The 24,867-nt window shown below is 39.8% G+C and overlaps 1 pseudogene; it reads right to left on the reverse strand.

Annotated features, from left to right (window-relative positions):
• Nucleotides 1-13,063: 13,063 nt before the first annotated feature.
• On the reverse strand, nt 13,064-13,463 carry LOC138385303 (cytochrome b5-like; annotated as a pseudogene).
• Between the last annotated feature and the right edge of the window lie 11,404 nt (nt 13,464-24,867).

The following is a 24,867-nucleotide window of genomic DNA, read 5'->3' on the forward strand; positions in this document are numbered from 1 at the left end:
CGGCAGCCCCTGCGGCCCGAGTGGGCGGGGCCGCGGGCAAGCCGGGGGCGGGGGTGCTGACGCCTCGCTCTGAGCATGCGCGTTCGCGCGGGCTCCCACGGCCGGTGGAGTCCCGCCCTTACTCGGAGGAGATTGGATTAAACGGTAACGCAGAGTGTTTCGGGAGGGCTGCTAGTTTGCGTTAGGATATTTTCTGAGTATTTCTGGGCGGCATCTGCATCCCACCTCTTCTGGTTCTCCATTCGTATAAAGTGTAAAAAGACAAGTGAAATTTTTTTAAAAAGCAAAGATTCTTGGACCCTTAGAGTTCAGGAAACAATAGAAAGAGCTGTTTCTCTGGAATCAGACTGCCTGCATTCAGATAATGGTTCTCCTTTTTTACAAACTTGTGTGGGTTGGGCATGTTAATCAGTTTCTCTGTCTTTCATGTTATAAAGTATGGCCAATGATAAATATCACCTGCTTCATACAATTGTTGTAAGCATTAAACATTATGCAATATTGTCAACCTAAAAGAAAAAAAGTGAGGCAAAACTTATGTAAGTAGAGAGTTTATTTGGGCCAAGCTTGAGGACTGCAACCCAGGGGCATAGATTCAAGTTGCCCTGAATATGCTCTGTTTAGCAGCAGTTACAAGCCGGATTTTTAAAGGAAAAAAGAAAAGGTAGTTCCTAAGTTGTTTACCAAGAATTAAATAACATAAGCTATTGATTGCCTTCTTATGGCTATTAAGCTATAAGAATTAAAATAACATAAGCTACTGATTGCCTACATATTGTTTTTTTGTATCACAAACTCCAAGAACACATAATGGGTGAGGCAGCTAGTAAGGAACAAAATGTCTTTGAACAATTGCCCTCCCCCTCCCCTGGGGTTTGGGTCTGAGGGGCATGACTAAATTCCTATACTCTGTCTCTCTGGGCTTGCTAAATTTTGCATAGCTCAAACTGTTCTGAGGTATTTTTCTTTTCTTATTCCCCACCCCTGCACCCCCGCCCCCTGCTTTTAATCAGAAATCCTCCCCTGAAAACATTTTGTTTGTTTGGGGGGTTTTTCTAGAGAAAGGATCTCTAAATGTGCTTTTACGGTTGTGCATGCTCATGGTGCCATTTGGAAGGAAAGGGGACTCCTGATGACAGTATATAAAGATATTAAGTGTGCCACTGAAATAATGGCCCTGACACAGGCTGTGGCTGAGCCTAAGCAGATGGCCATCATGCACTGTCCTGGCCACCAAAAATAGGAGACATTTATGCTGCAGAAAGAAATCAGGCCCCTGGGAGAACTGCTAAGGTGGCCACTAAAGGTGATCTGTTCCTCGGGGCCTTGATACCCCAGCTAAATTTAGATCAGTATAAATCCCCTTTAAAACTAAAGCCTGCAGCTCTGACGTTTGGGATGGCACAGCTAAGTGGAGACAATTCTCACGGACTCATTCTCCTACCCGAAGCCTTTGTTCAGCTTCTTAAAAGGCCCCTACGTGACCATCACACGTTATGGATGTGATGCCTTAACGGATTTGGTGGGATCTCATTTAAGAGGACCTCATTTGCAACAAATTATTTCTGTGCTCAGAGCAATCCAATGGCAGAAAAGCAACCTGCTGCACAGGGGACCCACCCTTTCAATGATTGGCAAATTGATTTTACTCAGATGCCTAAACTTGTATTAGTAAATACCTTTTCAGGCTGGGTAGAGACTTATCCTACCCAAACGGAGAGAGCATCTGAAGTTACCAGAATTCTAAAGGAACTCATTCCAAGGTATAGGTTCCCTTCTTCCATATAGATTGATAATGGACCCTCCTTTATATTGGAGGTAACTCAGTAAGTAAGCAAAGCCCTCCCTCTAAAATAGAAATTGCATGAAATCCATCTAAAGTGGGATAGGGTGTTGCTGCTTGTCCTCCTCTGCATAAGAGTAGCCCCTAGAAGCAGGCTTAAGTTAAGACCCAGTGAAATAGACCCTTCCAAGCACTCCGAGGTAAGTGTGGTAATACAACCATGAGTAAAAGAAAGCAGAGTAAAGCAATATGTCAAATGAGTGGGTCAGATGCTAACCATTATGCATGAGTTTGCCTCTTTCAGGTCCTTGCCCCAGTTGTTGACACCCCTCCACCCCTTTAAACCGGGAGACCGGGTGTTGCTTAAACCCTGGAAAGAACAAGCACCCAAACAACCACTGGCAGAGAAGTGGAAAGGACCTTATAAAGTGCCCCTGACAACTCACACCTCGCTGAAATTGTTGAGAGTAAAAACCTCGGGTCCATCACGCCAGAGTAAAGAGGTGTCACATGGAAGAAGAGGACCCAAGCCTCGAGTGCATAGGCCAGCCTTTCAGCAAGCTAAAGAATCTGTTTAAGGCCGGGCGCGGTGGCTCACGCCTGTAATCCTAGCACTCTGGGAGGCCGAGGCGGGTGGATCGCTCAAGGTCAGGAGTTCGAGACCAGCCTGAGCGAGACCCCGTCTCTACTAAAAAAAAATAGAAAGACATTATATGGACAACTAAAAAAATCTATATAAAAAAAATTAGCCGGGCATAGTGGCGCATGCCTGTAGTCCCAGCTACTTGGGAGGCTGAGGCAGTAGGATCGCTTAAGCCGAGGAGTCTGAGGTTGCTGTGAGCTAAGCTGACGCCACGGCACTCACTCTAGCCTGGGCAACAAAGTGAGACTCTGTCTCAACAAAAAAAAAAAAAAAAGAATCTGTTTAAGAAGGAAAAATGAAAATCCGTATATTCTTTTTGCTGTTCTTTCTTTCGTTATTTGTTCTGTTGACAGGATGAAGAGACAGCTCCTTAGTGAAGATTTCCTCTTCTGCTAATCTGTCTCGCTACTGGGTTTGTCATACTCCTATATATAATTTACCTTCCTACATTCTGAATTTGCAGAAGCCGGTCTCTCAGATTACCTCTAAGAGTGACTAATAGCTCCATACTCAGAGGTCCCATGTTTCTTTCCTGCCCAGCCCTGTATCAGACATTATATACAATGTGACAGTAAGGACCCACAGTCCTACCGGTATTTTAGATACCAAGCAAAGTTAAATCTCTCTTATTAGGTGTCCTGCATTTTGCCTTGTCAGTCCTCACGGTTGCAGTTGTTGCTCATGCCCCTTTTCACTTGGTAATCTGTTGCATTCTTTATTTTTGTAAATCTACTGCCAAAGCTTTGCAATGGCATAAATAAGTATAAAACTTCCATCTAAAACATCACCCCAATTCAGCAGGAAGTAGCTCAATGACTGTGTTGCCCCTCCTCCCATAGATATGGAAGGGTGAAATTGACAGTAGGGAATATGTAACAGAGGGAATGGCCTCAAAAAGGATAAAATATTTTATGAGTTGTCTCTTTAAATGCCGCCCCCCACTCTTTTGGGGAAGTAAAACCTGCATCCCTGCCCAAGGCCAGTAATCAGCGGGGCAGGGAAGTGCCCTTTGTTCTTTGTACCACAGGAGCTGGCTCACTGGAATTGTCTGGGTACCGGAGATGCTATAGGTAAACAGCAATAGCCCAAAGCTGAAAAATCCCTTTAAAAGCTCTGTATTTCTGCTTAGATAGGATGATGGTTTTTTTCTAAGATGAGAATCTGCCATCCTACTCATTTGCTGGCAAATTAATAGACTTCTCTTTCCTTCTCCTCAAACTACTTGTCCTCGTTCTTCGTTCAGTTGGGGGGACAAGTACTGAACTTTCAGTAACTGTATTAACTACAATTTTAACTATAAGCAACCCTAATTTCCAGTGAAAAACCTACGATTAAAGTAATTTTGAATTGTTTTATACCAGTATTTATAGATAAAAACAATTTCATAATTTTTCCCTGCCCATTGACCCCCAATTTCATAATTTTTAGAAAAATGTTTCCTCAATTTTTCTTTATTAACAGATCTAAATATATTTAGCTTTTTTGGCCAGGCGCAGTGGCTCACATCCGTGATCCCAGCATTTTGAGAGGCGAAGGCAGAAGGATTGCTTGAGGCCAGGAGTTCGAGACCAGGCTGGGCAACATAGCGAGTCCCCTTCTCTACAAAAAAATAATTTTAATAAACTAGCTGGGTGTTGTGGCTACATCTGTAGTCCCACCTACTTGTCAGGGTAAGGCAGGAGGATCACTTGAGCCCAGGATTTCAAGGTTGCAGTGAGCTATGATCGTACCATTGCACTTTAGGTGACAAAGCAAGATCCTGTCTCAAAAATGAAATATATATACCTATATATATACACACACACTCACAAAAATATATATATATACACACAATATATGTTTAGATTTTCTATGCCATATAACTAATAAAGACATTTTATAATTATTACTTAACATGATTTAAGCTACTAAAAATATTTTTGAAACCACAAAAAGTTTGTTTATAAACTTTTATCCATTTACATTCATTTAATTTATTCATTCTTAACAATCCTGCTTGAATAGTTCATTAAACAAAGCTAGCCATCATCTCAGGTTATTTCACTGTTAATCATTCTTGCAGCCTGTGAATGTTAGGCAGTCACCACCTAAACAAAAACTCTAAAGTTAAATACATGGGTGTTTTGCTGATCAGAAGACACAGATGCTTTCAATAATCCAACAAACTAGTTTTATTTATCAAATATTTAACCAAGTCATGTAAACTAAAAGGCATTTGAGTTAGTTTCTACTTTTCTTTTTTTTTTTTTTTTTTTTTTTTTGAGACAGAGTCTCACTCTGTTGCCCAGGCTAGAGTGAGTGCCGTGGCGTCAGCCTAGCTCACAGCAACCTCAAACTCCTGGGCTCAAGCGATCCTCCTGTCTCAGCCTCCCGAGTAGCTGGGACTACAGGCATGCATCACCATGCCCGGCTAATTTTTTCTATATATATATTTTAGCTGTCCATATAATTTCTTTTATATTTTTAGTAGAGATGGGGTCTCGCTCTTGCTCAGGCTGGTCTCGAACTCCTGAGCTCAAACGATCCGCCCACCTCGGCCTCCCAGAGTGCTAGGATTACAGGCGTGAGCCACCGCGCCCGGCCAGTTTCTACTTTTCTGACAAAATATTTAAGTGCTTGCTTTTTCTTTAAGCCAATTAATTAGAACTCTTTCATATATTTTGGGAGTGAAATATTACATACACATAACACATATAAACATACAGGCATACAAGACACACAGACAGAAGCAGATCTTATAGCTTTATAAGCTACTTCATTTGCCAGTTTTTATAAATTTCTTTCTCCCCTTGGGTTATAAATCTCTTTTTTTTTTTTTTTTTTGAGACAGAGTCTCGCTTTGTTGCCCGGGCTAGAGTGAGTGCCCTGGCGTCAGTCTAGCTCACAGCAACCTCAAACTCCTGGTTTTAAGCAATCCTACCGCCTCAGCCTCCCGAGTAGCTAGGACTACAGGCATGTGCCACCATGCCCGGCTAATTTTTTCTATATATATTTTAGTTGGCCAGATAATTTCTTTCTATTTTTAGTAGAGACGAGGTCTTGCTCTTGCTCAGGCTGGTCTCGAACTCCTGACCTTGAGCGATCCACCCACCTTGGCCTCCCAGAGTGTTAGGATTACAGGCGTGAGCCACCATGCCCGGGCCTAAATCTCTTGATTACCTGTTCCATTGCTCTAAATACTAGTTAGCTTGGCAGCCCTAAGTTTGCACTTCCAAAGACAGGACTTAGGTAAAAATTTACATCCCAAAGGCACAGAACTAAGGCCTAAATACCATTATTTGCCAACGTGAACAAAGGCATACATAAAGGCCCAGTCAAGACAAGATTGTCAGGAAAAGTGTCTCAAACAAAAGTGAGGTTTGTTAATGTAAACTTTAAGTGTAAAAGTTTCTAGTGGCTTCCATGCTGGGAGATGCCCTTACAAAATGGAGATTCCCTTTATAGATGTAAATATTAATATCTTTAACAATGAATTTCAAAATAGCCAGCTAAATGCCAGAAAGTTGTATTTTGGAAACCAATCCAGTTAGATATAGGTAGGCTTCTCAACTTAGCTTATTTCTTGATTAGATTACTGACTTGAGGGTGGATGGCTGGGTAGAGCCCCTTAATGAATAGGGCAGGAAAGTATTTGTAGTTTCCAGGGCCTAATATTTAGATGGGAAAAGCAGGCATAGTGGGAAGGCAGACAGCATCTAGATAAAACCCCACTCTTACACTGAATCCTGGAGTCCCAGAAGGAAGGAAATACCATGAGACTGGACTACAAAAGCTTCCACAGTGTACCTCATTACAAAGACATTTCTCTAAGTATTAGACCACACCTTTCTTATCTAAATGCACAAATGAGTAGCCTCCTATGGTAATAAACATTCATCGTAAACAGCTGCAGTCAGCAACCTCCAAGACTGCAGCTCTCATCAGTGATTCACCAGCCATCACACACACAAAGGTCAAGTGCTTTCTCACAGTACAAAGTAATCTCGGGTAAGCTGAAAAGTCAAAGAGATCAGGTAACACAATACAAAACAGAGCAGAGTTTTAGACCTGAGAGGAACCTGTCCATGACTCCTCAGACTCTACAAGAAAAGAGAAGACCCCCAAAGGGGGGTCAGTGGCAGCTTTTTCTGTGTTCCTTAAGGGGTCTCAGTCATTAGAAGTCTCCTCTGGATTTCTTCATGTGGTATCAAAAATGGCAAAAGAAAGTTAGAGTGGAAGTGGATGGAAATAGAACAAGAAGTCTTAGAGGAGCCAATATGGGGAAATTTTAAGCTTTCTAAAAGGCCAATGAAGTTTTATTAATACATTTTTTCTCAGCAAAAATCATGCCAACAAAAGAAGCAAACAGAGGGACGAAACATTTTTAAAAAGGGGTTTTAATTGACTGAAAAAATTCCCAGAAACAGGATCCAAAAGAGGAAAAAAGCAGAAAGGTGTCAACTTGAAAAAAAAATCACAAATTTATAAATTTAGAAAGACTTTATTTCTTATAAATGGTTACAGCCTGCGAGGTGGCAATCCTGACAGGCTGGGAAGCATACCCTCTGGTAGAGGGCAGAAACAGGCACTTCAAAGAAGGAGCAGTTGGGAAAGGAGCTTTATGCCAAATGGGTTGGACAAGTATACATATTTAACAGGTTATACAAGAGGCTATGAATATTTATGAAGGGGAGATACACATATGCGTGACAAGTAAACATGCATGTTACATGCATCCTATGTTCACATTGCGGTGGAGGCTTAACATTTAAGTGCATTACAATTAGGCCCTATAGTCTAGGTCTTTTCAGGACATAACAAAAGTCTGTGCACAGCCTCTGTATACTGGCCAATACCAGTCTATAGTCAGTCTCTTGTCCAATCAAAGCTGTGGTTATGGCTTGTGAAACAGGGGGGTCAGTTAGTTATCATGTGGTGGCTGATGAGCTGCAAATGTTTTTATATTGCTTATCTTGAGGCCAGTGCTTGTTTCGCTGCTAGAGAAAAAGAAAAACTTTGTAGCAGTTAGAACACAGTTTATTCTTTAAGTGTAGGGGTGCATGACTTAACTCTTGCCTGGCATGGCCTTAGGTCTTTTTTATAATTTGGCATCTTATTGCCACAAAGAGCCTGTTCTGTCAGTCTTATGGTCTCTATTTTAACATTAATGCTGATCAGTTGTGTCTAAAGGGCAAAAGAGAGTGGGTATAATGAGGCATGTCTGATCTCCCATCCCATCATGGCCAGAAACTCAGTTTTTAAAGGTTTTCTGGGATACCATTGGCCAAAATGGGGTCTGTTCTGTCTGTTGGGGAGCTTAGGATTTTATTTTAGTTTCAAAGGCCTTTTTTATTAAAAAATTATAGCCTAAATATCAGCTTTTAATTAAGCTGACTTCTGATCATAGATATCTAAAAAAGAATCTTTTCAAATCTCTTTTATCAGATTTTAGTCAGGACAAACATAAAGTGGGTCTCCCATTCAGTTTGTCTTGTTCTAAAAGCAGCGTTTCCCCAATTGTGTGTACAAAGGAATTATTTCAGGTATTTCAAAAGATCCCTATTTCAGTTATGGTTGCTTATGACCATCCCAGGTTAGGTGGGTCACTTTCCTAAATATTGACCAGAGGATGCCCCCTAAGTCTTATAGATAAATCCAGCTGGTGTTTCTAAAAAGAGCACTCAGATTTTGAAGCTTGATTTCCCATAATTTAGAAATTTTTAAAAACTAACCAAGGTCAGGAATGTGTTTAGGGTTTAAATGCAACATGTCTTGAACTGTCTCTAACCTCCAGGTGGCAGCAGAGTACTCAAGCCTTGAGGGACCAGACCCTCATATTATATATCTTTCTGGAAGAGCAAATGGGAGTACACTTTTCAGTTGGGAACTAACAGGAACTGGTCATAAATGAAAAGCCAAGTCTAAATTTTCAAGCAGCTTCAATCTTAAAAGGATGTTGTGTAAAATGAAACCAACTGCCAATCCTTTGACCTGAACCGTCTGCTAGGAGACAGAGGTTGAAAAACCATTAATTGAATCTCCAGTCCTGAGACAGAGGTGGAAAAACCTAGACCTGAACCTTCTTCTGTGAGACAGAGGCAGAAAAAAGGTAGCTCTCTGCAAGGTCTTTACCCAAATCTTCTGTCCAAAGACAGATACTGAAGCCTTCAATCTTAAAAGAAAGGGTTTGAAAAAACAGTCCAAATAAAGTCTAGACCTTCAACCAAAGAGAGAGAGGTCCAAATTCAGGAGAACTCACCCAAAACAAATACCCCATGGGACTTCTGAAGACAGAGAGTTCCTGCTGGTACCAAGCATTGCTTTCAGAGAGAAGCATCAGGGGGTTAGGAAGAGTCACTCTGAATCCTGCCAACTTATATCAGATATGTCAACCTAAAAGGAAGAAGCTGAGGCAAAGTTAATGTAAGTATAGAGTTTTTTTTTGGCCAACCTTGAGGATTGCAACCCAGGAGCATAGATTCAAGCATAGATTCAATATACAGTCTGATTAGTAGCAGTTACAAGTAGGTTTTTAAAGGAAAATAAGAGGCAATTCCCAGATTGTTTACGAAGAACTTATATTGGCCGGGCGTGGTGGCTCACGCCTGTAATCCTAGCACTCTGGGAGGCCGAGGCGGGCGGATCGTTTGAGCTCAGGAGTTCGAGACCAGCCTGAGCAAGAGCGAGACCCCACCTCTACTAAAAATAGAAAGAAATTATATGGACAGCTAAAAAATATATATAGAAAAAATTAGCCAGGCATGGTGGCGCATGCCTGTGGTCCCAGCTACTCGGGAGGCTGAGACAGGAGGATCGCTTGAGCTCAGGAGTTTGAGGTTGCTGTGAGCTAGGCTGACGCCACGGCACTCACTCTAGCCTGGGCAACAGAGTGAGACTCTGTCTCAAAAAAAAAAAAAAAAAAAAAAAAAAACTTATATTAAAATAACATAAGGTATTGATTGGCTGTATGTTGTTCTTTGTATCACAGATTTGAAGAACTGGAAGATAATGGGTGAAGCAGCCAGTCAGAAACAAAATGTCTTTAAACAATTGCCCCCAGGCATGGGTGTTCCAAGCCATGACTGAATTCCAATACTCGGGTCTCTCTGGGTGTGATAAATTTTGCAAACCTCACACAGTTCAGACTTCCCTAAACTATTTTTCTTTTCTCAGCACTATAGTGTGTAAATTCAGGGAATTGGAAATCAATTAAATGTCCATCACAAAACAATAGGTAACTAAATTGCAGTATAATTAAACAATGAAATACTACAGTGATAAATAAAAAAGAGCTATATGCATTGACGTTGATGAAATTCACAAACATAATACTGAGTAAAAAAAGGAGGTTTCAGAAGAAACATAAGTGGCACCCTCAGTCAATGTGATAATGAAAAAATCCCACTTACATTTCCAAACACTAAGAAGTAGTTACTGTTCCCTACCCCATATTAAGAACAATTAGTCTAGGGTAATGACATTGCTCTATTTTGGACATTTAGTTTGAGAGTTTTAAATACATATTAGACATCCAGGTAGAGATGTCAAAGAGACAGTTGGTATATGAGTTGGAGAAGTCAGGGTTGGAGACACAAATTTGGGGGTTATTGGTATTACTGAAAGTTTGGTACTTGTCCCTGAAAGTGAATTAGTGAGCATGAAGAATGAGGACAAGTGGCTGAGGAAAAGGAAAAAGATGTTTATTAATTTTCTGGCAAATGAGGAAGGCAGTGGACTAGAATCTGAAAGACTCCCATCCTGCCTTTAAGCAGAAAAACAGGGCTTTTTAAAAAGGGGGTTTTCAGCAGTTGGGCTTGGGTCTATGTGACCAGTGTCACATGTCATGGCTTTGGGAGTGACCAACTGAGTAAATAAATTCTCAACAGGTAATATGGTTTGGTTATTTTGTTTGGTCCAACCAAATCTCATTTTAAAATTTAATCCCTAGTGTTGGGAAATGGAGCCTAGTGGGAGCTGTTTGGATTAGGGGGGTGGATCCCTCAGGAATGGCTTGGTGCTCTTCCAGCGGTAGTGAGTTCTCACTCTTTTGAGACTGGCTTGGTTCTTGGGGAATGGATTTGTCCCCTCAATAGTGGGTTGTTATAAAGCCAGGACACCCCTTTGGGTGTGGTCTCTCTTCGCACATGCACACTTCCCCTTTGACCTTCTCTGCCATGTTTTGACTCAGCACATAAGCCCTCACCAGAAGCTGAGAAGATGCTGGTGCCATGCTTCTTGTATAGGCTGCAGAACTGTGAGCTAAATAAATCTCTTTTCTTTATAAATTACCAAGCCTCACGTATTCCTCTATAGCAACACAAAACAGACTAAGACAGAAGGGTTGCAGACTGACCTAACCCAATTTTGTCATTGTGGCAGAGACTGTTAGATGATCACATGCATCTATTGAGATGCAGAAAAAGCATTTGATAAAATTCAGCATCCTTTATGATAAAAATCCTTAACAAACTTGGCATAGAAGCAACATAACTCACTAATAAGGCCCATAGACAACAAACCCACAGCCAACATAATACCTGATGGAGAAAAACTGACAGCATTCTCCCCAAAAACTGAAAAAAGACAAGGATGCTCACTTTCACCACTCTTATTCAACATAGTGCTAGAAGTCCTTGCCAAAGCAATCATGCAAGAGAAAAAAATAAAAGTCACCCAAATAGGAAAAGAAGAAGTCAAATTATCCCTGTTTGCTGATGATACGATCATATATCTAGAAGCCCCTAAAGATTCCACCAAAAAAACTCTTAGATTTGATAAATTTAGTAAAGTTTCAAGATACAAAATTAATATGTCCTTTATTCTGTTTATATGATGTATCACATTTCTTGATTTGGGTATGTTGAACCATCCTTGCACCCCTGGCATAAAACCTGCTTGGTCATGGTATATTCTCCCTTTAATGTGCTGTTGGATTCAATTTGCTAGTATTTTGTTTAGGAGTTTTGCATCTATGTTCACTAGGGATATAGGTCTGTAGTTTTCTTTTTTTGTTATGTCCTTGTCTTTTGAGGGTGTCAGGGTGATACTGGCCTCATAGGATGAGTTAAGGAAAATTCCCTCCTCGAGTTTTTGGAACAGTTTCAGAAGGATCGTTATTAGCTCTTCTTTGTATGTTTGGTAAAATTCAGCTGTGAGTCCATCTGGTCCTTGGCTTTTTCTTTTGTTGGGAGTTATTTATTTATTTACTTTGAGACAGTGTCTTACCCTGTTGCTCCAGGTAGAGTGACGTCATCATACCTCACAGCAACCTCAAACTGTGGGGCTCAAGTGATCCTCCTGCCTCAGCCTCCAGAGTAGCTGGGACTACAGGTGCATGCCACCACGCTTGATTAATTTTTTTCTATTTTTGGTAGAGATGGGGTCTTCCTTGTTCAGGCTGGTCTCAGACTCCTGACCTCAAGTGATCCTCCCACTTTGGCTTCCCAGAGTGCTAGGATTACAGGTGTGATATACTACAGCCGGCCTATTGGGAGATATTTTATTACTAATTCAATCTTGCTACTCATTATTGGTTTGTTTATGAGTTCTATTTCTTCCTGGTTCTATTCACTTCCTGGTTTCTAGATGGCTGTCTTCTTGTTGTATCCCTACATGGTGCAAAGCAGAGAGAAGGGATGCAAACTCTCCAGCCACTTCTTATAAAGCACTAATTTCATGCAGGAGAGCTCCACCATCATGACCTAATTTCCTCCCAATAGCCCCATTTCCTAACACCATCACACTGAGGGTTAGAATGTCAGTGTATGAATTTGGAGGGGACACAAACATTCAGTCCATAATATGTGGCATATGAATATATCACAATTTGTTTATCTATTCTTCCGTTTCTGAAAATTTTATTCTTTCTAGTTTTTGGCTATTATGAATAAAGCTGCTCTGAACATTCTTGTACATGTCTTCTGGTAGATGTATGCACTTATTTCTGTTATGTGTATACCTAAGAATGAAATTATGAGTGACAGGGCAGGCATGTGTTTAGCTTTAATATGTACTGCTAAAAGGCTTTCCAAAGTGGTCATATAATTTTTCACTCACACTAACAATGTAGCTGCTAAACATCCTAGACAACACTCTCTTTTTTTTTCAGCCAGGTGTATTTTTTTTCTTTTTTTTTTGAGACAGAGTCTCGCTCTGTTGCCCAGGCTAGAGTGCCGTGGTGTCAGCCTAGCTCACAGCAACATCAAACTCCTGGGCTTAAGCCATCCTTCTGCCTCAGCCTCCCGAGTGGCTGGGACTACAGGCATGTGCCACCACCCTTGGGAAATTTTTTTATATATATATATTTTTAGCTGTCCAGATAATTTCTATTTTTTTTTTTTTTTTTTTTTAGTAGAGACAGGGTCTTGCTCTTTCTCAGGCTGGCAGCCAGGTGTATTTTTAAAAGATCATGCTTACAATAAATAAAGTGAAGAAATTTCAAAATAAAGCTGATGAATAAAAGGGCACACTCCAAAAGTTTGAGAGTAGAAAGAATAGAACAATTCTTTTGTTTTGTTTCTAATGTAGGAGAAAGGGGAAACCGACATATTAAAATTATTTTTTCAGATGAAGTTTTCTATTAGTCAAATAGTTAACATTGGCTTCTTTTCTCCCTAGACCAAAACAGTCTTTTCTTTCACTGGCTTCTGAGAAGCTATTTAGTCTTCTGCTATGTTGATAGGATACATTAGTTCTATGGCCAGTGCTGAGATGGCTGGGATCCAATTGGTCCACCAATTGGAAATAAAATCAACAGTAGTAAGAAGAGTTTTTGAAGGCTTGGTTAACTTTGATCAGTCATCTGGATGAAGCACCCCAGTGATATGTATTTTAGACAATTCTCTAGCATCTGTAGAGTGCCCAACATCCTCAAAGTTTTTAGTAGCATCACCTCCAGCTTGTTCCTTTAAGACTTCTTCCCCACCAGGATACTGCTCCAGAAATTTGGTCAAATTGTACACCTGTGGTACAGGATCACTTAGGTGCTTTTGCTGTGGTTTTACTTCAGAATCTCTTTCAGGTGTAGTACTTCACAGCCTTGTCTCACTGCTCTGCCATCTCGATATGTGACAAGTCAGTCCCTGCACACACAGCCAGGCAGGGTAGAGCAGAGCACTGGTCTCAGCCAGCTCTACCTGGCACATTTCCTGAGCTGAGCACCAGGCCCTGTGCCTGAAGCTAGGAGCCAGCCTGTCATTCTTTTAAATTTTGGCCACATGGTGGTGTGGTGGTATCTCACTGTGCCTTCAGTTTGCATTTCCTTGATGATTTACAATGTTGAATACCTCTTCATATGCTCACTTGCCATTTGGACATCCTCCTTTTTGAAGTGCCTATTCAAGGTCTTGCCCATTTAAAAATTGTGTGTGTTATATCTTTTTAAAAATTGATTTTTAGGAGTTCTTTATATAATCTGGATACAAATCCTATGTCAGATGTATGAATTCTGGATATGTTTCCCCAGCCTATGGCTTTCTTTTTCATTCTCTTATTGGAATCTTTGGTCCCATAGGATGCAGTCAGAGGAACAAAGGCTGGAATGAATGCCCCCTCCCTCCAGTCTCTTGTCAGTGCTCCCATTTGGCTGAATCCAACCAGAACCTATTGATGTCCATATAGATCAGCCTTCTGGGTGGAGAAAGAACAGGTGGAGAGTAGATCTGGAGGGGCAAAAAGAAGATCCAGCTCACAAAACACAGGAAAACAGTCCAAGAGGAGGAAGAGGGATCTGTGCTGATTTCTCAAGATCAGAGGAGGGTTTACAGAGAAGCTAATAAGATTTCAGCTTTAGGGCCCCTTAATTGCATGGGCCCCTTCCAAGACCCTGGGAAGGATCCTAGTGTCCACAGGGTCATATGTGTTTCATGAATTTGTGAAAGTAAGATATTTTAACAAAAATTATTAAAAATGTTGTTTTTATATTTCAAATCTCCCTCTATTCCATTTCCCCAATGTTCAATGGTGCTGAAGTAACACAGGTGTTTTTAGTATCTGTTTTAAAAGTTGAATTGAGAATAAGCCATTATAACTGTAATTTGAGCAGATATTTAAAAATATTTCAATAAGATGTGAGAAAATTACAGGCTCTTGATTTATTTATTAAAGAACTGGGCCAGGCTCAGTGGCTCATGCCTATAATTCTAGCACTCTGGGAGGCCAAGGCGGGCGGATCATTGGAGCTCACGAGTTTGAGACCAGCCTGAGCAAGAGTGAGGCCCCTGTCTTTTATTTAAAAAAAAAAAAAAATTAAAAAAAAAAAGAAAATAAAAGAACTGAAAAATTCAGATAAAACTAATAGAATATGAAGCTGAAGTGATAGATGAGTGACAAAATCAGTGGAAATTATTCTGACTTCAAGAAGAAAATAACAAACAAATACAACCTAAAATTATAATACACCATTATGATGACTTTGATGCCAAACTGTTTAGTGAGTGCCCTCAAGTACACTTAAATGTCCTGAAATCTTACAGCCCGCATGTGAAAAAGACTGATGGAGTTTTCCTCAAATTTGTAACACTCTTAAATATTTACATTACCAATAACAAATTGTAAAGCTGACATTTTTCTAAGCAACCAATAATAAAAAAAACTTTCTAGAAGAATTCTAACTATTCTAGAGGAAAGAATGAATTATCTTTATACCCTCTCCATAAAAAATACCCATTCTGTAGAAAATATTACAAAATTATGGTTACATGAAGAGTGAACAAAGTCTATACAGCTAAAAAATGTAGGAAAAAGTACTATGGAGATGTCTCTGGCAGTTAAACTAATTTAAAAAAATTTACCCCCTAGATTTTGTGATGTTTGTGATATTTGTCTTTGTTGTGATGTATCTATTTATTCTAAATAGATAATCATTTCCCTAACCAGTTTTGTATTTGTAATTTGGTATTCTTTTTCTTAAAGAGGGCCTCCTATATTGAAGCATCATGCTTCCCAAATTCTGATATGACTCTGTTTAGAATACACACTGAAGAAACAGGCAGTAGGTGAACTTCAACAGTAACAACAATGGTAATGAAATTGGAACATGATGCACTCTCCCTAGGGTGGATGACTAGCACATATTTAAAAGGGCCTAGGAACCTCATTGAGGAAGGAGGGAAAAGAAGCAAAACCAGCTGAGATGGGTAAGTTGCAGTCAGGAGGAAATGTAGCCCACACAAGTTAGGTAGCAACGTGGTGGAAAATCATTTCAGAAGCAAATCTACTTTAAAAAATTCGCTGTAAAGCAGAAGTCTCCCAGGAAAGCAGTGTGGAGACTGGAGAAGCCCGGGAAGGCATGGGAGATCTGTTATATTCTAACCGCGAAGTTGCAAACGTACTGCTTTGAGGGCAGCGCCTCCTACTGGGAGGACAGCTTTAATCCACACATTGGAGCATTACTGACTGCAATTTGGAGATAATTCTACTCTAGTCATTCAAAAACAGGAAGCAATACATTAACTTGAAAGAGCCATGGAGAATTTTAAGAATCAGGGGCCCCAAAGGAAAAAATCAGATGAAGTATTGTGATGATATTACTAATAAACCATTGATAGACTTTGGAAAGAATTCTCAAAGGGAAAGCTCAGAGAGCTGCAAGATTTTTGGTTTTGATTCTGATTTTTGTTTTGTTTGATTGCTTCTTTGTTTTTTATTACGGAAATTTTCAAACATACTTCAAAAGTAGAAAGGATAATATAAATAGTATAATAACCCTCTAAATATCCATCACCTGGCTTCCACATTTATCAGCATATGATCAATCTTGTTTTATCTCCCTGCCATTCATTTCCCCAAAGTCTTCACAAGACTGTTTTAGTATTAGTTACTTTATTTATTTGGAGATAGGGTCTCACTTTGTCTCCCAGGCTAAAGTTCAGGGGCATAATCTTAGTTCACTGTAACCTCAAACTCCTGGGCTCAAGTGATCCTCCCACCTCAGCCTCCCAAGTAGCAAGGACTACACGTGTATACCACAATGCCTGGTTATAAGACTATATTAGAGTAAATGGCAGACCTCTTGATTTAATACATAAAGTTTTGTGTATATATATTTAAGAATAAGGACTCTTTTAAAATATATATAACCATGTTTACTGTTATCATCCTCAACAAATAAAATTTAATAAAAATTATTTAACATCATCCAATATCCAGTCAGTATTCAAATTTTCTTGGATGTCTTATATAATAAATATTTTTTTCATGTGCTTTATTCAAATCAGGGTCCAAATACTATTTGCATATGTCATTGTTGATATAGCTCTTAAATTTCTTTCAATTCTTAGTTTCTTTTGTTTTTCTTGCCATTTATTTGTTGATAAAATGAAGTCATTTTTCCTATAGATTTTTTGTTACATTCTAGATTCAGCTGATTGTATCCTGAAGTGTTATTTAACATGTTTCTGCATTCTCTGTATTTCATATACACATATAAAATATGTTTTTCATATAAAATAAATTTCATATAAATTTATTTCATAAAATTAGGTCTATAGGCTTGATAAGATTTAGGCTATATATTTTGGGAGGAATACTTCATATGTGGTGCTGTGTTCTTATTACATCACATCAGCAGGCACACACTGTCTGTCTCTATTTTTGGAATATTAAAATTAATCAGGAGTTCAAGTTGTAGTCGAACAGTTGTCAGCCTGATCTATCATTATAAAGTTCCCCATCAGCCTCTCACCTAATGATTTTAGCAACTATTGATAATCATTGCCTAGATCCATTATTTCATTAAGATGTCAAAATGCTGATAGCCTCATTCCTCTGCATTCATTAGATGGATTCTTTTATTTAAAAAGAAGTTTACCACATTCACAATTTGATTTCCTTGATGTACATACAGGAAAGGGAAGATAAATGAATGATTTTTTCCCTTCACCAATTTTCAGAATAATGAATTTGGCTGCAAGTCCAACAATGCTGAGCATGGCACTAAATAGCACCATCTGCGAAAGTAGTGGCCCTGACCCTACTGAACTGGTAAGTTCTATTAGTTACTGATGTGGCTCTCAGCCAGGGGAGGACGGCAGCAGACAACCTCTCATTCACTATCATAACAATTAATTCATTCTTGAAAAATCATCAAAATGAATTAACATTTATAGACAATAGATCCCAAGTGATAACTCTTCTGGAAAACCCAAAATTTTTAGAGAACCCAACAAGGTAGAAACCCAAGGTTTTAGTAATACACCTATTTTTTTTTTTAACCAGCTTTACTGCCACAAGTAATACATCTATACCTACAGTGAGAAGTAAGGCGACACTAGAAATAGTCAGGCCAGTTAGGGAATTTGTGGTAGCAGGAACCAGAACCTCAGAATGAATCATTGGAATCAGTGTTTCTGGGGAAAACTTTTTAAATTGGGAGAATGAAAAGTTCAAAATTTTATGGTTATAGGGGAGGCTAAATAGTAGTTTGCTAGAATATTCTTCATAAAAACCCAGTCAGAACTAGGAGAGACCTATGCATAGCCTTCATTTACCTGCATCTATTGGAGGTTACTGATAACTACAAAAGAAACTCATCATTGAAGGGTCAAACTTGCTTATATGTCTTTGCACAAGATCTCAGGTAAAATGAAGAGAGAGAAGTGTCTGTTGAATTTGGCAACATGCAAGTCATAGATGATTCAATCACAGCAGTTTCTGTGATGTGATGGGTGGAAGCCCTGGAGTGGGTTGAACAGTGAATGGGAAGCAAGGAGTTGGAAACAGAGAAAGGTTAACAATTCTTTTGAGAAGTGTTTCAATGAAGGGAAGTAAAGAAATGGGCTACTCCTGGAAGATCTATGGACAACTGAGGAATTTTTTAACAATAGGATTTTTTTAGCATGACAGTTTAACTTAAAAAATGGTAAATTCCATGTAATAAAGGGAGAAACTGGTGTGATCCATGAGAAAGGGAACAACTGCAAGAGTGATGTCCTTGAGAAAGCAAGAGAAGGTAGGATCCAGAGCATGAAAGAGCTGGCCTTTGACAGAGCAGTGGCGCTTGTGTTACAATGGGTGGGAAAACAGGAAATATTGATACAAGTGTAGGAAGATTTGGTAGTTAGGAGAATACAGTCCCTGTTCAGTTGTTTACATTTTTTCAGTAAAGTATGTGAGAGTGGGGCCAATAGAGGAAGGATTGAAACTTTTAGGAAAAAAAAGATATAAAATAGTTTACTCAGAGAATGAACTATTGATCTTACTAGGAAAACCTTTTAGGATTATCAGTGTTTGTTTCAGCTTTGTAGGCATAGATTTAAGGCATTTTTCCAGTGTTCAGCAGCTCTGCTGCAGGCCCAGAGAAGTCCTGGAGTTTTACTCAGTAGGGTAAGGGAGTATAAAAGAAGTAGAGTTGCTTTTCCTGATGATGAACTAGGCAATCAAAGGTGGACAAGGGAGAGGAAAAACACAGGATAGACATAAATTAACAGTTTTTAAAAAGTAGTGGACTGAAGACCCCAGGTGTCAGATGGGAGACTGTATGGATAAAGATGACAACATGAGTCAAGATGAAGACAGTGAGCCAAGGGCCAAGTCTTCAGTGAATGAGGGGGTGACTGGGAGATCATTAGACTGAAGGATGGCCGCGTGCAGTGGCTCACGCCTGTAATCCTAGCACTCTGTGAGGCTGAGGTGGGAGGATCACTTGAGGTCAGGAGTTCGAGACCAGCCTGAGCAAGAGTGAGACCCCATCTCTACTAAAAACAGAAAAAATTAGCTGGGCATGGTAGCTCTCACCTGTAGTCCCAGATACTCAGGAGGCTGAGGCAGAAGGATCGCTTGAGCCCAGGAGTTTGAGGTTGCAGTGAGCTAGGTTGACACCACAGCACTATAGCCCTGGCGACAGAGTGATACTCGTGTCTCAAAAAAATAAAAATAAAAAAAATAGATTGAAAGAAAAAGGAGGTGGGGCTTTTGAAGAAAGGAAGAGGAACAGTTTGAAAGTGACGATAGGTAGCAAGGAGGAAAAACAAGTATCCCCCATTTTACCCCAGAAGTACACAGGATGTGAGAGGAATAATGACTTCATTTGAAAAGGCTACAGGTGAGGCCAGGCACGGTGGCCCCCAACTGTAATCGCAGCACTTTGGGAGGCTGAGATGGGAGGATTACTTGAGACCAGGAGTTCAAGACCAGCCTGAGCAACATAGTAAGACCCTGTTGCTACAAAAAATAGAAAAATTAGCTGGGCATGGTGGCATGCACCTGTAGTCCCAGCTACTTGGGAGGCTGAGGCAGGAGGATTGCTTGAGCTCAGGAGTTTGAGGCTGCAGTGGGCTATCATGACACCACTGCACTTTAGTACAGGGGATAAAGCAAGACCCTGTCTCGAAACAAAACAAAAAAAAAAGAAAGAAAGAAAGAAAGAAAAGAAAAGAAAAGAAAGAAAAAGAAAAAGCTACAGGTGAGCCAGTCTCCTCAGGAGATTGATGAATCACACACAGTGAGGTCAAGGAGTCAGAGGAAACATTGATGAAAGAGGCTAAAGATATAGGGGAGCATAATTACCACATATCTGGAACTCCAGGGTTCTAGAAGGCACATAGGAAAGGTTTTGGAGGGCCTGAAAGGGTAGGGAGATTTGGTCGGACTGGCAGCTATGCTAAATAGAATGAGAGTAAGGAGAGATAATGGAGGGGGTTGAGTTTCTGATGACTGTGGAAAATAGGGCAGTGAGGCATGAGGGAGTGACTGGATGGGGGGAAAACAAGCCAAGTCAAAGTCATGTTCAGGTCTGAATTCAGACTTCATTTCTTGTGGGTAGTTGCCCCTGTTCTGTAGTACCCCAGGCTTCCCCCATTTATAGCACTTATTACTGTTTTTATATATGAATTAGGACTCTAAGTCCAATTCTGGCCTCAATACTTTATTAGAACCAAGCCACAACTGCTTCCTACATCCATCAAAGGGCACTACACCATATCTAGGACCAACACACTAGGGTTCACTCAGTGTAATCCTCAGGCTTTCACAGCTTGATGACCTTGCTCCCAGTGCAGGGGTGCTGGCTGTCCCTCCACTCTCCTAACCCTGGAAGGCTGAGACTGTGGCCAGAGGCTCTGGGCCTCACCTCAGTGAACCACATCATACCACATCCAGGCCACAGTGGAAGCTAAGGCAGCAGCTAGGAGGTGAGAACATTCACACCTGCAAGGTGACTTATGAGCCATTGCAGACAACACAAAGGTTCTGCAGCCTTCCACCCTGACCCCAAAGAAGTATGTCTGTGGTATTGTGTACTAATAAAGAAGGCCTAGTTTAGATAAATTAAATAATTCCACACTTTGAAATCTTTTGTTGTGTTTTAAAATTCTAACTAAAAAATAAGTGATTTGAAAATCCCAAATTCCACACTATTACATCAAATGGAATGAACATCCTTTAATTCACTATGGGTCTTTGATCCTGTAACTTTGACATTACTTTAGGTAGTAATTGTTTTTATATTTTTATTTCCCTCACTAGACAGTCAGCTCTTTGAGGGCAGGAGCATAGTCCTACAGCTTCTCTTAAAAAATAGTACTCACTGTGTACAAATTGTCATCTTTTATTAAATGTATGTGTTTACTACTATAAAAACAGAGCTGGACAATATAATGTAAGCTGAAAACGAGGCCATGGACTCTGGTCTGGGTTTGGGGAAGGGAGAGAATAAAGACTTGGATATCATTCAAGTTGATTTTACTCTGGTTTGGTTCTGGATGAACTAAGGAACAGAGCAAAGGATTTAACAAGATAGACATGCAGGAGGGTTAATGTGGCTTCCCATTGCCTCCCTTGTATCTCCCAGAGTACACACAAGTTTGCATTTCTTGCCAATTCTGCAAAGTGAGATATCCACCAAGGCAAAGGAACATAGAATGACAGGCTCCCTGCCTTCTGTATTCCTAGTTACATGAGCTGGTAAACAACTTACACTACTGTGTCAGGTGATCATTCTGAGACTCTGTAAACCATGCCATCTAGGTTTTGAGTCTTGGAATCCCTGCAATACCCACCGTCAGGCAGGTTCCTATTTTCTGTGACTGTATGGTAGAGCCTGGAAATTCTCTATCCCATCCTCTTGGGGTTTTTTGCAGGGAAGCTTTGGAAAAACAATGAGAAGCCCATATATAAAATTGAGCCCAAATATCACCAGACAGTGTAGAAGTATGGTTGCTAGTGCTCAGTTTAACATTATTAATTCCAGAAACATGTATGGCGTGTCTACCATGTGCTTGGCCCTGAAGATCTGAAAGTAAATAAAACTTAGACTCTGCCTTCTGCCTCAGGTAGGCTAGTCTAGTTAAACTCATGCCTCTCTCTAATGACTGTTTTTTATACAAGGTAGACAGCAAAGAAACAGGATACTCTGGTTTGAAACTTTTAAAAAAGTACATTTTAGTTCCAGGTTGTTTAATAACCTTTTGATCTCTTTTGGTTTTCCCCCATCCCTCCCTTCTGTGCTGTTTTCCTTAAAATAACACTCAGTGCACGCATTGCCTGTTTTCATTAAATAGATGTGTTTACTCTAAAAACAGAGCTAAGATTCTTCCTGCCAAGGCCTCCTTTGCCTCTGAACAATGCAAACTGCATGACTCACAGAAGATGCAAAGAGATTTGTTCTGGTTCTCAGAGGCAGAGTGCTAGAAAGGCCACTAGTAGAAATAGAGAGAATGTAATCATTTTAGGATTTCAGGAGTAATCATTATGGAAGACCAAGTAGGAATATGTGAGTCAGCCTATAGGCTCTGTATAATTCTAAATTCCAGATTCATCTACAGAAAATGAACTTTTTTTTTGTTTTTTTGAGACAGAGTCTCACTCTGTTGCCCAGGCTAGAGTGAGTGCCGTGGCGTCAGCCTAGCTCACAGCAACCTCAAACTCCTGAGCTCAAGCGATCCTCCTGTCTCAGCCTCCCGAGTAGCTGGGACTACAGGCATGCACCACCATGCCCGGCTAATTTTTTCTATATATATATTTTAGCTGTCCATATAATTTCTTTCTATTTTTAGTAGAGATGGGGTCTCGCTCTTGCTCAGGCTGGTCTCGAACTCCTGAGCTCAAACGATCCGCCCACCTCGGCCTCCCAGAGTGCTAGGATTACAGGCGTGAGCCACCGTGCCCGGCCCAGAAAATGAACTTGTTTTCATGAAAAGTCACCGTTTGTATTTTTTATGAATTGATAGCTAATGAGTATATGCATTTATTAATATAAATGTTCTTTGATTTTATAGACATAAAATAATCTAAAAGAATTGAGTCTAGGAAAAACTCTTTTAGATAACAAATGTACAGATGACTTCACAGTACGTATGTCTTTGGGCCTTTATACTTACTGTTTCCAAGGTTCTAGTCTTGCTTCCTTCACATCTCAGCACAAATGTCATCCTATCAGAGAGACCTTTGCTGACCACCTTATATAAACAGTACCTCCCCACAATGATCTCACTCCATCTTCTTTGTCCTCATTTACTTTTCTTCATAACACTTGTTACCACCTGATATCTTATTATGGGCAAATGCAGATTTTGTGGGGCCTGAAGTTTGTACAATTTGAGAGGGGGCTTCGTTAAGAAACAAAATATAAAAATTACAATTAAAATTCAAGTATGAAAGTGAACATTTATTTAGAATGTTAAATATTTATTTATTTAGAATATTTAGAATGTGAGGAGAAATCATAACAAATTTCTGGAGCCTTGGAGATTCAGTTCTTCTCTCTAAGATTTCTTTAGGCAAGTTACCAGAAATGCTAATGTAAGAATACATAGTTTTTGCAATCTAGCTTGCAACCTAGAACATTCTATAGCCCTCCTCGATTCCCAGCCCTCCCTGGGGTATAATGGTAAATCTGATTCTGCATATTACATATTGACCTGATTATTTATTGTCCAGTCTGCATCAATAGAATGTCTTAAACTTGTAGAGAGCAGAGGTTTCATCTTCTATGTTCAATGCTTTATGCCCAGTGCCCAAAACAGTACTGGGCACAGAGGGGCATACTATACATGTTTGTTTAATAAATTTTATCCCCCGCAATGGAAAAAATAATCCCTCCTTCTCTCCCACTTTAGCCACTCTATTCTCTTACCTCTCTTTTATTTTCTTTTAGCACTAACACCTTTAAAAGTTAGCTTATCTGCTTATTTACTTGTTGATTGTGTGCCCTGCCAAGGTAGGCTCTACTAAGAAAAGGGACAGTGTCTCGCTCCCCTGTTTTCCCAGAGTTTAGAGCAGGGCACGGAGGAGGCTCTCAATAAGTATTTTTTGAGTAAATGAAAATGAGGCAGATAAATAATTTGCCATATAGTACAACTCTCCTAGTACTTCTGTTTTTATTTATTTGAAAATTTTATTTAGGCACTCAATTACATGCTTATTTAATAAAATATAATTAAATTTTTTAAAAAGTAAAATTAGGCTGGGTACAGTGGCTCATACCTGTAATCCTAGCACTCTGGGAGGCCTAGGTGGAAGGATCACTTGAGGTGGGAGGATCACTTGAGGCCAGGAGTTCAAGAGCAGCCTGGGCAACATAGTGAGAGCCCATCTCTACAAAAAATAAGAAAAATTAGCTGGGTGTGGTGGCAAGGGCCTGTCATCCTAGCTACTCAGGAGGCTGAAACAGGAGGATTGCTTCCCTTGAACCCAGGAGTTGGAGGCTGCAGTGATCTGTGATCACACCACTGTACTCCAGCCTGGGGTGACACAGAGAAACTCTGCCTCAAAAAAAACCAAAAAGTAAAATTATAAGAATTGCTTCACTTCATGCAAATTAAATACAAATGCATTTTGATTTGACTAAAGATTGAGTGATTAATTTGAAACCCATCTACTAACAAATAAGATTTGAAAGAGGTATAAGTACTTAATACTACTTTGAGACACATAATTTCTGCTCTGAATTTGCACTCATCATTATTTCTCTGACTTTAAGGAGTAACAAATATAAAATACACCTAGCTACCAGGTTCCCTTCCCTCTAGGCAAAATAAAACAAAGTCACCCATTTGTTTCCTATACATCCTTTCTGAAATATTCATGAATGTACTAGCAAACATTTATATATTTTTCCTTTTCTTACACAATTATAATAATTAGCATACTATATTCATAGTTCAGTACCTTGTTTTTGTTTGTTTTGTGATTCTGTTTTTCTACTTACTATATCTTGGAGTTTACTCAATTTTTATGGCTATATAGTATTTCACTATACAACACTGTCTTAATTTGTTTAAATAATCCTCTATATGGACATTTAAATTGCTCTCTTCTTTTGCTATTACAAACAATGCTGCAAGTCAGGTGCAATGGCTCACGTCTGTAGTCCCAGCTACTTTGGAGGCTAAGGTGGGAGGATCATTTGAGCCCAGAAGTTCAAGTCCAGCCTGGGCAACATAGAGGGGGCCCTTCTTTAAAAACAAAAACAATGCTGCAATGAATAACCTTGTACACATATCACTTCCCATATATGTAAGTATGT

Source organism: Eulemur rufifrons, chromosome 1 (assembly GCF_041146395.1).
Source record: "Eulemur rufifrons isolate Redbay chromosome 1, OSU_ERuf_1, whole genome shotgun sequence".
Lineage (NCBI taxonomy): Eukaryota > Metazoa > Chordata > Mammalia > Primates > Lemuridae > Eulemur > Eulemur rufifrons.